Below are 13,691 nucleotides of genomic sequence, written 5' to 3'. Positions count from 1 at the left end.
AAGACAAAGGCTAACGGTGGCAAACTCTTCGGTCTGTTCAGTCCTGAAGTCAGAGATCATGAATTTAGTGCTTGGTTTCTGAGCAGTGATAATACTGAGTCCCATGTTGACAGCTGATTGACATGAATTTTTCCCTTACAATAGTCAATGGCATAGCTGTTTGATATTTTCCAAATGCTTTTGAAACACTGGTTCTCATTCTTACATTCTGTGTATGAGATACTTCATGGTTCAGGTTTGACAGCTACTTCACTTCCGGTCTGGTCTGACAAAGAAACTGGATTTTTGCAGCCCCTTTGAAACAGGGTTTGTACCTCCAAGGAGCATTCAAGTGGTGTAATTTTTGAAGGCCTTGCAGAAGTGGGTCTTTCCCACGAAAGTTCATCATCTGAAAAATAATATTGTTAGTCTTTAAGGTGCTACTGGACTGCTTTCTTTGTTTTGTGAAGATACAGACTAACATGGCTACCTCTGAGATGGCAGAAATGCAGCAGCCTGACATTGATTTAGTTTTGCTTGCTTTTATCTTTAAATGAGAAGCAATTAAGTGCATGTAGTAGAGGAGAACTGTGTGAATGAAGTACCTAATCTCTGGTGTAGGTCATCTGCAGGCACAGTTCCATTCTAATGGGTTTCTATTCATTGTACATACTCCTAACACTTCATTCCTAGTCAGTATGCAGATTCCAGTTGTTTTTGGATTAAAAAAAAAATATATATATATAGGTAGCCTGTCGTGTCCAACGATTGTCAATTTTTTTTGAAAGTAAAACTGCCAGTTGCGGCATGCTGGCCATTTTGGTTGGGACAAGCAGTTTTTGGGACACCTTTTCTAGGCCCCTCCCTCATTTTGAGGGTGAGCAGTGCTGTTCCTAAAAAGGCCTGCTCAGTCGCCTGGGATGCTGCCGAGCTGCTCTGTCATCCTGGGGTCAGAGTTGAGCGACCAAAGTCCACAGGCCACCTACGTGCACGTTTGGAGCTATGACTCCCAGTGGTCACCTCAACCTGTCACTTCGTCCCTCTGCTGTCGCCGTAGGACTTTGAGGTAGACTGAAGTGTTGAGAATGTGCAAAGAACCTGTGCGGGAGAATGTTTAAAGTGGAAAAGCCCTTGCACAGGGGCAGTTCCATTCTCTCGACCTCAGAAGCCTGGTTCCAGTGGTACGAAGAGTCGTCACAGCTGGGACTTCCTAGGCTGCAGTGGATGGCCAGGCCGTCTTTGGTGCCTTGTCATGCCCTTCACTCTCCACAGAGCATTGCAGAACCGCCTTCCTGGTCGTTGGATGTTGCTGTTGATCTCATCCGCCCAGTCTGCTGGGGCTGACTTTGCATGCTGGGATAGGCAATTCCCTATCTCACTGCAGGTTTCAGACCTGCCAGCTACCCTCACCTGGTTTAGCCCGCTTGTCGAAGTGGTTTATTGGGGTGTGGTTGCTGCATGCCCCGAAGAGACACGACAAGTCCTCACACCAGAGGTGCTACCCCTCCCTAGACACCCCAGACACCTCAGATTTAAAATAAAAAATAACTTCAGATTAACACGTGGTACCTAAAATGGGTGCAATAGTAATTACAATTCAGAAATCATAATAGAAATAAATGAGGTCCGATTGCATAGATACATTTGTATTCCCTTCTGAGGCCAGTAACTCATGGAATTTAACTACTTTATGTGTGCGTGCGCGTTTTCCTCTACTGGATAATTGTTGAAGATTTTAGGGTGCATGCAACACTCAGTTCAGAAGGCCCACAGCAAAAAGACTCTTTAATGTAGTTGTTAACATTTGCTTTTTAGTTGTCATAGTTACTACCAGTATTTAAGTACAGAAAGCCCTCAGTACATAACATACTACTTTCTGCCTTATGCAGTCCTCTAGGAACAGTACAAATTCTGTTAGCTGGAGACCTGACTAATCATTACCGTTATCATTAAATAGATGCAAACAATCTAGGACTACTAGATTGTGAAGCAAGCGGCGGTTGGTTTGCGTTGACTTGGTCTGATGGCAGTGGTCACTTATCAGCTCTGTGAGGGCAATAAGATCCTCAGAAGCTGCAGAGAAGCAGCTTACTCAGAAAACAGAGATGTGGGAGTTGGTAAAGTGGTTGCTGATAGGCTTTTCCTGCTTTCAGATGTCTAGATTCCTGTGCATGCCCAAGTAAATTACATGGTTTATATATCACGTGTATGTATGATTGTGATTTCAAGGCAGTTGAACTCTGAGTTTAGAACTGGTAGCGATCAGTGTGTGAGAAGTGTAATTTGGTCTCTAGGAAGAATCAGCGCAGGCTGTGTTCAGTAGCTTCAGCTTCTAAATGGCTGTCTTCATGTGTATACATTTTCTTTGGGGGGGAAAAAGAATTGTGATAACGAATAGCCATTTTACATCTTGGCTGAAGTTGAACCGGAGACTGAGACTGGTAGAGCTGGAAAGGCTAGTTGTTTGGTCACCTATGACATATGAGTTGGTGCAATACAGCTGATAGATTTTTTTTTTTTTTTAAGGCAAGAAGGGAACATTGTGATGATTTCCAGTTTGATTTCTCACCTAACAAAACCCAAACACCCTAACCCAGTAATTTGTGCCTCATACCTGTAACTTCTGTTTGAATTAGTATAGAATTTTTAGTAAGATGTCCAGTCTCAATTTAAGGGCTTTAAACAGCCTTAGGTAAGTTGTTCTAATGATTAATTACCCTCATAGCAGAATAGATTAAAAAAATGTGATTTTTTTTTTATTTCAATCAGATTTCTTAGTTTTTTAAATAATAAATTACTGTATTTTTCATTTAAAATGATAGTTACAATTAAATCTCATCACAAACATGCTACACATACACTTACAGTCTCATAAAAATGAGCTGATGGTGCTAGTCCCTCCAACCTAATTACAGGTTGAACTTCTCTAGTCCGGCTCTTTCGTCCAGCAACGTCCATAATTCGGCATGATTTTAGTTAGCCGGATGACCACTTAAAATGGATGTGGCCAAGTTTCCTATGGTCCCATAAATTTTGTTTTCAGCCACCAGTCCAGGTTCTCAGTGTTCTTTGCTATTATTTAGCAGTAATTTACCCCAAATGTCTTTTAAGAGCCCAGTAAGCAGTGAAAGTGTTCGTAATGCTGCTAGACAATATTGACCTCCTGTGGTCTGGCATATTCTTTTGCTCTGCAGTGGTCATGTCCCAAGGGTACTAGCTCTTGCTTCTTGAAAGTTCTGGGCTTTCCATCTCTATTTCTCAACAAACTAAAAAGTAACGTGCAAAGAAGGATACAGACTGGTTAGGATTGTTTTTGGACCTTGGCCAAGCATGGTAGAGAACTTAGTTAAGACATTGTCTTAAAGACAGAGGGACTATATATAGGAAAGGGTACAAAGCATACCAAGGGAGAGTGGTGCAGATTGAAAAGAAAGAGGGAAGACATTGTTCAGTATGCACACAGCTTTCTATGTTCCCCCCACTTTTGCCTCAGAAAAACTGTCTTGGCATCTGGCTGGGAGGCAGCCCCTATTTGGGAATATTTTGAAGAAATTTGTTCTCTGGGTAAAAAAAGAAAAATGTATCATGTGTAAGCAGTGCAAGAAGAAAGATGCAGGGCCTAGTTGCAAGAATGAAATAGCATAAGAAAAACTGCTCATTGGGGAAAAAATAATGTGGATTAAGATGTGGATATGGCCAAGTGGATCATCTGAATCAACACCAGAGCTGGACACAGTATTCCTGTAATGGTCTTTCTAATACAGTAAAGAGTTAATACCTTGTCCCTGCTCTTACTTGATCTTCCCATGCTTATGCGTTCAAAGGTTGTATTTAACCTTCTCAGTTATAGCATTGTACTGTGAACTCATGTTTAACTGGTTAGGTACATTCATCCCTAAGTCATTTTCAGTATTCCTCCATTTCAGGATACAGTTTCCCATCTCATAAGTGTGATCTGTGTTCTTTGTTCCTAGACATATGGCCTTGCATTAGGTTGTATTGAAATGCCTTTGTTCAGATGACAGCCCTGTGACCTGACTTGAACCCTAAATACAGATGTTGGGTCTGGGGTGGGTTGACCTTCTCAAGCTCAGGGCAGATCCTATTGAGTCTCCTGTCCATGGGGTCAGTGGACAATGGTTGATGACCATGTGCCTTGCTCCTGTTGGGTGCAGCTATGCCACTGCACATATTAGTGCAGCAAGGGGCAGTGGATGGCAGGAGCAGTGTGTACCGCTCCCAGTGTGTGCTTCTGCACTGATTCCCTGGGCAAGCAGCAGCATCCAGATTCAGGGTAGGTCTGGATTTGGTTTGAAAAGTGACATGGCTTGGATGGGTTAGTGTAGGCTTAGAATCATAGAAGGTTAGGGTTGGAAGAGACTCGGGATGTAAAATTCTAGTTAATTTGTTAACCAGTTAAATGGTAGGTAAACCGATTAAAGGGAGAGTGGCTGGGGAGACTGCTGGAGTGGCCTCCCCAGCCGTTACTTCCCCAACCCCCACTCGTGGTGCACTGGGGACTGGGGCTACTTTGGCTGGGCCAAGCAGCCCCCCAGCCATGGTAGCTGTGGGCAGTAGTGCTCCGGCCCAGCTGAAACAGCTCCTGTCTGCAGAAGGGGATTGCAGTGGGGCTGCTCCAGCCTGATGTGATGGGATTGGTTCCCCCGCTCCCCCTGGCTGCTGCAGATGTGGACTGCTTGGGCCACACTGGAGCTCCGCCCACCTATAGTGACTCCAGACCCTACTGGCTAACCCATATTATCCCTAGAAAAGACATCAGGAGGTTATCTAGTCCAACCCCTTGCTCAAAGGAGGGCCAACTCTAACTAATTCATTCAAGCCTAGCCTTAGAAACCTCTAAGGATGGAGATTCTATTGCATCTGTAGACAACCTGTTCTACTGCTTCACCACCCTTCTAGTGAAATAGCATTTCCTAATCTCCAACCTAGATCTCTCCACTTCAATTGAGAGCATTGCTTTTTTGTTCTCAGTGGTGACACACAGAATAGCCTAGCTCCATCCCCTTTGGAACTCTCTTCAGGTAGTTGAAGGGTGCTATCAAATCACATCCTCCTTTTCTTCTCTTCTGCAGACTAAATTACCCTAGTTTCATCAGCTGCTCTTCATAAGTCATGTGTACCTATCCCCCTAACTATTTTCAGTACCCCCGCAGTGTAGAATGGTTGTGAATAAATTGGAGAGACTCTCTCCAATTTGTCCACGACCATTCTATAATGGGCCCCCCAAAACTGGACACACTAGTCCAGAAGTGACCTTGCCAGTGCCAATTAGAGAGGAGTAATCACTTCCCTTGGTCTGCTGACACTATTTCTTCTAATACAATGCAACATGCTGTTAGCGTTCTTGTCTGTAAGTGCACAGTGTTGGCTCTTACCCAGCTTCTCATCCAGTGTAATTCCCAGGTCCTTTTCTGCAGAACTGCTGCTTCGCCAGTTAGTCCGCAGCATGTAGTAGCACACAGGATTCTTCTATCCACAGTGGCAGGACTCGGCACTTGTCCTTGTTAACCTTCATTAGTGTTCGTTTGGCCCAATTCTCCAATTGATTTAGGTTTCCCTAGATCCTATGCCTACTCTGTGGTATGCATACCCTGGCTTTATGTCATCTGCGAACTTGCTGTGGGTACAATCTGTCCCATCATTCAGATAATTAATGAAGATGTTGAACAGAATCTTATGTCTGGGTTGGGCCAAAAGTTTGAGCCTGATCAGACTTCTAGTTCAGGTGAGTCTCTTACCGAATGATTGTTTACTCACCCACCAATTTTTGGGTTGTCTGCAAGTTACCATCAGTGAAAAGTGGACAGTCTGTTCACTTTGACTTAAATTTGTCTTCTGATTCTCTTTTCATGTGAATAACAGGTGCCTGTCCATCTTCTTTTCTGTACCTTATTCTGATTTACGTCCATACTGCGTGTAAGAAGGCTATGCCTTCCAATTTCTGCCTGGAGAAATACTGGATTTTGCTGGGATGCTTTATATGAAGGTGATCCGGTTGTACCTCCATGTGCCATGGCCTGGATGCTGGAATAAGCCTTACTCCTGTGAACGTTATTGTTGCGGTACTCCCAAACAGTTGTGGTGGATAGCATTCAGAAAGTACAGCTCCTACCTCCTAAAATATTGAAGTTCTTGCACTGAGTAGTTAAACTTCAAGTGCAGACATATAATTTTATGCTTCCTCATTTTGTCTACATTTCCCTGAAACCCGTTACTGGGTGGGGCCTAGAGATCCCTTGACCAGTGGTGTAAAGCAGTGTTTCCCTTTTAAACTCGAAAGTATTTGGTGGAACCCCTTTCTCAGGCTCTTCCCCCCTCAGCCCCCAAATCTACCTCCCATCTCCAGGCTTTAACTGCCTCAGCCCCCAAATCTGCCTCCCAGTCTGCAGGATTAATCTGCCTTATCCTGAAACCATCCCACGGGACTAACCCAGTTGTGGCGCTGGCTGGGGAGCCAATGCCAGGCAGCCACATGCACCCAGTGGAAGGAAGGTTGCACCCAGCAGAAGGAAGGCTGATGTGGAGGTGTTCCGCTGGTAGGTGTAGGCTGAGCTACACCCACCAGTGGGGTGTGGATGTTCACGTAGCAGGGCGAGTGAGGGGCTGGCTCTCTGTGGCTCCATGCTGTGCTGCTGCTGAAATAATGGAACTAAAGTCACTTGGTTTAATGGCCGGATCCATCCCGCAGCCCTGCCAGCTGTTAAACCAATTAAATGTAGTTCTGCTGTTTCAGCGGCTGCGGGGCAGGGAGCCATAGAGGAGTCGGCTATAGTAATGGAGTTTTCTCGTGGAACCCTTATTTTCACTTTGCAGAACCCCAGGGTTCTGTGGAACACCGTCTGGGGAGCGCTGTTGTAAAGTATTCTTCCTTTGGTATGGATGTTTTAAAAGGCAAGTTCAGAGCTCTTGATTAAGTTGCAGTAGGATGTGCTTTTGTAGTGGTCTGGGAGGTGTTCCTCCTTGGCTGCTGCCACAGCATAGCAGTTACTTGTTGTATTGTCCCCTGTATGAGTTACACTCCATTGGATTGGAGAGTAAATGGAAGAAAACACATTAAAAAAGCCCCCTGGTATACATTCTCCAGGTCCTATTCAAGAACCTAAGCTGTCCTTCTGTCCGTTAAACTCTTGTTTCAAGCTGTGAGAACAATTTGCTGCTTGAACTATTGATAAGGCAAAGAGTGTTTTGTTATCTCATTCTCAACCTGTGTTTTGTTATCTCATTCTCCCATCCCATTTGTCTCTTTTTGTCACCCTGTTGAGTCCTGTTTGTTACCTGGACCATAAGCTCTTTGGGGTAAGGACGGACTTATTTATTGTTTATCTGTACAGGACTTAGTGTGATGACGCCTTGACTGGAGGTCCTAAGTGCCACCAGAATACCCACAATAAAAATGAATGGGATGGCAGTGGAGCAGCTTGAAAGCATGTAATTAGTGCCACTATATGTTTCTAAAGCGTGGGCCAGAACTGTTTGTCCTAGATATGTCAAAGGTTCCTTTTTCCTTGGAATTTAAGTGCCATTGAAATTCGTAAGTACCAATTTATAATAAAATAACGATTATTTCCTTCTCTCTGTGAACAAAAGTATGTGAATACAAGTTTTCATAATCTTTTAGGATCAGAAATAAAAAAAATCCTTGGTAGTTGCATGTTGTATAAAAAGCATCATAATCAGTGCTCTGTCAGTTTTGTGAATCTGTGGTGCTAGTTTTCTGGTGAATCCACTTGTAGCTGATGAAATGTGCTTCAGAATTTTTTTTTTTTTTTTTTTAAACTGTTTCGTGCTCTCTTGCAAAGAAAACCTTGAAAACATTAACAGCATGTAAGCTGCTATAAACCCGTTTGCAGAAAGTCTGAAACAATACTACAGGCTTGTGAAAACCTGAGTTGTGTATTCGTGTTAAACCTCAAGATGGTAATTTAAATATCAACGTTGCTTGTAGTTTGATCCCTTTATTAGAATCAAACAGTTAGCAATGTTGATACTTAAATTAACATCATTAGATTCTTAGAGTGCAGTGTCTTGCACTCAAGAAAGGAGTAGATAAGAATTAGACCTCCTGGCAGGAGTTTGTGTAATGGTAGACTCTTCCTGATTAGAAGCTTTTCCTAATGTTCAATCTAAATCTTCTTTTCTTCAGTTTAAGCCCATTTCTTCTCCTCAGAGGTTAGGGAGAACAATTTTTCACTTTCCTCATTGTAAACAACTTTTTAGATATTTGACAACTCTTTGTATGCCCCCCCCGGCCCCCAGTCTTCTCTTCTCCAAACTAAACATATGCAGATTTTTTCAGAAACATCCACCTAATAAGTTATTCCACAATTATGAATTGTCCTCTCCACCTCCTCTGGTGCCCAGAGGCCCCTCTTTTACATGCTCAGCTGCCACAATCTCCAGTTTCTCTCTGGTAGTTTGTAAGATGCAGTTATTAAATTGTCAACAGAAGAAAAAGTTTCCATGTTGAAAATGTGGGAATAAAATACACTATGCTAATAGAAAAGCAGACAAGCTGAGTTACTACTGAACTGGTTCATTTTTATATTTAATTAACCACCCAGTGTTTCATCTTAAATGATGGAGAACTTCATCTGTTGCATGAGGATGTCACAGAATTCATGGGTCTTCCTGCAGAGTGCAGATTTCCTTTACAGTAGAGTGCACAGTAGGTGAAACGATCTAGGAGAAGCTTCCCTGTACAGAGAGTAGATGCAAACGATCATCTTCGCTACTTCCAGCAATAGGAAAATGCGCTAGGTCTTGATGACAACGTGCCTGTCTGTAACTGCTGTGCAGTTAGGATGCACGCAGTAAAGATGATGCTCAAAATGTTAAAGATTTATAAGGAAGAGTGAGTGGTGAGCAAATGGGGGAAAGAAATAATAATACTAATTTATTTAAAAGGGTTAACGGCAAATGTGGTGACTTCAGAGGAATCAGTTTAAGTGTTCCAGGAAATGTTTTCACCAAGATGTTTCAGAAGAGGAGGAAGAAGTACACAGAAGTGACATTTCAGAGGAGCAGGCTGGATTTAGCCCAGAATGAAGTAGGTGAGTTATTTATGACAAGACAAACTTCAGACAGTCTTTTGATAGCATTCGGAAGAAAAGGCTGTGACAAGTCTTGAGAATGTAGGACTCACCTAAACCAGGCGTAAGCAAACAATGTGCTTTACTATAGCTAAATGTAAACATGTACATCAGGAACAAAGACAGTAGGCCATATTTACAGGGTGCGGAACTCTTAACTTGGAAAAGATTTGAAAGTTGTAGTGGATAATCAGTTGAACACGTGTTCCCAGTGTGATACTATAGCCAAAAGGATTAAGTAATCCCTGGATGTGTTAACAAAAGACTCTCAGATAAGAGAGGACAGGTTATTTTACCTTTGCATTTGTCACTGGTGTGACTGCCCCCAGAATACGGTGTTTATTGATGGTGTGTACAGTTCAAGAAGAAATTGGGAAGCCTTTAAAGAAGAGCTGCAAGAAGACTTAAAGGATTAGAACGCTTGTCTTACAGTGATATACTCAAGGATTTAAAAGGGAAGACGAAGGGGTGACTTGTTTCCAGTCTAAAAGTACCCACACGGGGAACAAATATTTGATAATGGGCTCTTAAGTCAAGCAGACAAAGGTATAACAGTCCAATGGTGAGAAGTGGTTGCTAGGAAGATTCACACCAGAAATAAGGTGTGAATTTTTAACATAAAAATTAAATAATATTTTAACAAAGTAATTAACCATTGGAGTAATTTACAAAGACTTTTTGCAGATTCACCATTAGTGACAATTTAAAAATCATGGCTAGATGTTTTACTAAAGACATGTATGAATTGTTTTGGGGAAATTCTCTTTCCTGTGTGAGACAGGAGGTGGTCTCTTGTCCTTGGAATTTATGGCTCAGTGAATCCCTGAGAAACTGATGGAGCTGATAGACAACTTCTTCAGTGAGTCACTGAGTATGAGGAGAGGGGATAAGTGTTCAAGACAACTGTAAGGAGTGCTACTGCTGATTTGTTCAGCTGTAATTGCTAAAGCATTGAGAGCTCAAATGAGATGAGTCATGTTATGTGGGATGACAGGGAATAATTTTAAATTCATAGATGATACTGACCTCATAGCATTGACCAAGAAAGATTTGCAAAAAATAACTGAAAAGGTAAACCAGGAGAGCAAGAAAATTAGGACTAAAGATCAGCACAGAGAGGACACAGACTACGGCAACTGACAGAGAAGGAAAAGGCAAAGATGAAAGTCAGACGGACAGAACTAGAACAAATGAAAAACATATTGTATATTGGAGAACTAAAACTGAAGAATGAGAATGTGAAGATAACATGAAAAAAAGATTTCAGCTATGTTTGCATTTGGATGGTTCTTTATGATCTGGAAGGTTAAAAGACATTTTGATAAAAATGAAAATCTGTGTCCATAGGACGGTTGTCATGCCAGTACTGCTGTATGGCCTATAGCAGTGGTGTCCAAATAGGAATTCAAAGATCATTGCACTTGTGGTTGTGGTCCTTCCATATTAGCCACAATGCCCCCACCCCAAATAAATGCCCTCCCTCTCCCCCAGAGCCACGCAACCCCAGCCCTCCCCGCATCCTAAATCAATGGCGGTGACTCACTGGAACCTCGGTCTCCAGGACCACGGCCACCGTGTGCTTCTCCCACCAAGAGGTGGGCCACGTGCGCCGAGCGGGGTGGAAAGCACTCCCCATGTGCAGTTCTAGGAGAAACCGTATTTAAAGCCCCACGAGCCGCATGTGGCTACAGAGCCAGAATCGCCACATCAGGTTGTCCTGTTTGCCACATTGCATACTGCGGGCTTACAGTGGTGGAGTATGATGTATGATGAAAGCTGAACTGGCTGAGTGGAGGGCTGAGAGACTTAACACTGCAGAAGAAAAGATGTCCTAAGAAAACAGGTAGGGCAGTAACTAAAAACATTACAGAAGATTCAAGGAAGATGACCAGGATGGTTTGGACCTAGGTAAAGAATGGGCTGGAAAGGAATACTATACCTGGCATTATGTAGCAGAGTGTAAGGAACTAGAAACAGAAGACTGCCAAAGGTGCATTGGATAAATATGTTGAAGAAGTTTAAAGACAAATGAATCCATTAAGCTAGTGTAAAATGTAAGTTTTGGGAAGACTTCATTCAGCCTCATTGTCATTGCTTAGCTGATGGATGGGAATCAAATTTAAAAAAAAATACAAGCCACTGACCATATGCATACAGTAAACCCTTGAAATATGCGGCTTCAGGTTGCGCATAAATCACTTTAACGTGAGTTAAGCACACCTTGAAGCTGCTTTGTGGCCTCTTCCCCCAGCTGCAGGGCTGTCAGCCTGATAACTGCTGCCTGCAACTGTCTAGGCAAGCTAAAAGCCTTCTACCTGCCTTCCCCCAGCAGTGTGGCCAGGCCACTGGAGAAAGGCAGGGAGAAGCAGCCAGGAAACTAACCAGCCCTGGTGGTCTGGTCTGTTTCCTGGCTCCTGCAAGCGTAGAGGAGCCCAGAACCAGGCAGCAGCCTGGTTCCCTCTCCCTGCAACTTGCGCAAAAATTCCAGTTACGTGGGGGTTGCAAGAACACAACCCTCGTGTAACTCTAGTGCTTAATGTATATGTGATCATTTTGTTCCCAGTCCAGCCTTACAGGAATGCTGACTTTCTGCAGAGCTCTGTGTAATGATTATTTCCTCCTCTTTGCCACATTGAGGAGACTTGCATAATAAATAAGACTGTATTCAAAGCTGCTTTCAGTTGTTGCTCTTTCAGATGAGTAAGGATTTTTGACATTGTGTTTCCTATGTGTGGCCTCAGTCAATTCCGGTAATATTAAATCACTTGCCCGACAGGTGCCTTTAAGAGAGGCTGAGCTGCAAATGCTAATGGCATTTGATTGGGTAACGGGAAAAATCTTAGCCCAAGGTGGAATTACTGGTTGGTAAAGGTGGTCTGTTGTTTGACCCTTAGTCTGTTATCCAAGGCCCAAGTGCTGGCCATGCTGGGTAATGCCCACCTGCTAGTGCTTCACAGTTACATCTGGTCACCTGGCTGGTAAAACTCTTTTGTCCTCATTTATTTAATGTGCACTTGATGTCTGTAGATTGGCACTGTCATTTAGTATGGGCAGCGTCTATTGAACACATTTCTGAAGAGACCACTACTGCTTCCTTACAGCATTTTGCAGAATCCTATGGGAAAATGTATGGTGCCCTGGTCTAGGTTGCATGAAAACGTACATGATTTATTCAGAAGTGAAAAAGGTTTTATTCTGCAGTCGGTGCTAATTTGAGAACTGTAGAAAGTTGAACTGGAATCCATTTAGATATCTGGGTAGCCTCCATCTGCATAGCGCTCAAGCCCTTCAAGTATTTATCAATTTTTACCCTCACAAATCTGTGTAAGCAGGGAAGTGATATCTATCCTAAGTACTTATGGTGAAGGGGGGGTGAGGAACTGATTTTTCAGTTTGCTGGCAGTTGTGAAGAAGTTGGTTTGGGGCAAATGAACCATTTAGTCTCAGCGCACTTAACTTTTCTTCCTTCTTTTTTTAAAATCCAACAAAGGATCTCTGTCTTTTCTGTTAAAGCTGTTCCACTTTATATAAAATACTTGAGCCGTCATGGGGAGACAAGGAGTGAAAGACTGATTCACTCTCTAATCTGGTGGCTAGGGATTGCTTGGTGCATGGAGAATAAAGGCTCAAGGCCCTGGGCCAATGAATATTTACTCATTCATACAAAGTGCAACAGCATCTGTGCAGGGCTCTACCTGTAAGACACAGCAGTGCTATTCTTCCCATTTTACAGGTGAAGACTGAGGCACAGAAAGATTAAATGACTTGTCCATAGCCAGTAATTGAATCCAGGTGTCCCAAGTCCCTCTTCTACACAAGACCATCCTTCTTCTAGGCCATGAAGTGTTACATGATCAAGTCTAGCTTCCTACTAGCTCATGGTTGTTCTTGGTACAGTTAGATCTGTGTGATATGGCATTTGGATAACTGGCATTCTCAGATGACTGGCATTTGCTCTGCTGCTGGCTGCGCGGCTGGGGCTGGGGTTGGCTGCTATGGGGCCAACTGCTGCATGCGTGGCAGAGCAGTGCTGGCTGCCTGGCCAGGGCCAGCAGAGTGGGGCCAGCAGCCACCCTGCTCAGCTATCCATAAGATTTGATTATCTGACAACCCATTTCCCAGGGCTGCCAGATAATCAAGCTTCTACCTGTAATACATTTTTCTAGTTTTAGACTGGGATTGTGCTGTGTATCCTGTCCTTCATATATCAAACAGTTTATGGAGTGATCTGAACTCTCACTCTCCAAGACTTAGTAAGAATGAACTACCAGAAGGAACAAAGGACCAACACAGAGCTCTGTGCTTTTGGAAGGCACATTTTTACCTTGCCTTTTGTAACATAAATATATAGCAATATATGCATGTATTCACCATGGTTTGGGAAGGTTCATTTCTGACCTGGAAGAGTGTCTGTCACTACTTGCCCTGCAGTTCTGGGTGCCTTACAATGCTTTGCTGCTGTAGCTTTCCACCTGGGATACTCTCAGTCAACCGGTAGGCATGTAGGTCACACCTGAGTGGCTGAGTGCTAGAGAGAGCCGTGATTCAGAACCTTTGACTTGAGCAGTCTGACTATAGCCCCACACTGACTTCTCCCAGCTT

At 43.2% G+C, this 13,691-nt stretch overlaps 1 protein-coding gene and 1 long non-coding RNA gene across 7 annotated transcripts in view; one reads left to right on the top strand and one right to left on the bottom strand.

The window, feature by feature from the left end:
* STIM1 (stromal interaction molecule 1) overlaps nucleotides 1-13,691 on the top strand; it is a 188,993-nt gene that overhangs the window by 8,809 nt on the left and 166,493 nt on the right. The window lies entirely within an intron of this gene.
* The window catches only part of LOC142003501 (uncharacterized), a 47,147-nt gene continuing 33,810 nt past the window's right edge, over nucleotides 355-13,691 (bottom strand). Inside the window, exon 3 of the long non-coding RNA XR_012642847.1 lies at nucleotides 355-388. This is a non-coding gene — a long non-coding RNA (uncharacterized LOC142003501). The remainder of the gene's footprint in view (nucleotides 389-13,691) is intronic.

This window comes from Carettochelys insculpta, chromosome 1 (assembly GCF_033958435.1).
Source record: "Carettochelys insculpta isolate YL-2023 chromosome 1, ASM3395843v1, whole genome shotgun sequence".
NCBI classification, from domain to species: domain Eukaryota; kingdom Metazoa; phylum Chordata; order Testudines; family Carettochelyidae; genus Carettochelys; species Carettochelys insculpta.
Note: the sequence above shows the minus strand (reverse complement) of the source record. Positions and strands in the feature narration are given on the sequence as shown.